This window comes from Pyrgilauda ruficollis, unplaced genomic scaffold (assembly GCF_017590135.1).
Source record: "Pyrgilauda ruficollis isolate IOZ18807 unplaced genomic scaffold, ASM1759013v1 scaffold14263, whole genome shotgun sequence".
Classification (NCBI taxonomy): Eukaryota; Metazoa; Chordata; class Aves; order Passeriformes; family Passeridae; genus Pyrgilauda; species Pyrgilauda ruficollis.
The window spans coordinates 1-443 of record NW_024512837.1 but is presented as its reverse complement, the minus strand read 5'-3'; the positions used below and the strand labels follow the sequence as shown (position 1 = coordinate 443).

The 443-nt window shown below is 66.1% G+C and overlaps 1 long non-coding RNA gene across 1 annotated transcript; it reads left to right on the top strand.

The window, feature by feature from the left end:
- The first annotated feature begins 15 nt into the window (after positions 1-15).
- On the top strand, positions 16-443 carry LOC121349683. The gene is made up of 2 exons (XR_005954580.1): positions 16-205; positions 305-443. It is a non-coding gene; the product is annotated as an uncharacterized LOC121349683 (long non-coding RNA).

The following is a 443-nucleotide window of genomic DNA, read 5'->3' as shown; positions in this document are numbered from 1 at the left end:
GGAAGGGCTCTGCCTTCCGGAATTCCGGGCGGGAAGGTCTCTGCCCTCCGGGACTTTCCCGTTTTCCGGGGCTCCGTGCAGAATTCCCGTTGTTCTCCCGTTTTTCCAGCCGGGCGTGCGGCTGCACTTTGTGGAGCTGGGCCGGGGCCCGGCGCTCTGCCTGTGCCACGGATTCCCGGAGTCCTGGCTCGCCTGGCGCTTCCAGGTCAGCCCCAAACCCCCCTCCCCCCGGAATTCCCAAAATTCCCCGGAATTCCGGGGATCCGGCATCCCGGGGGACACTTTGGGATGTGCTGGATCCCAGATCCCGGCGCTGGCCCAGGCCGGATTCCGGGTGATCGCCCTGGAGATGAAGGGATACGGGGAATCCACCGCGCCCCAGGGTGAGAGAGAGCGGGAGCGGCGGGAAGGGACAGCGGGAATAGCGGGAATAACTAACGGGA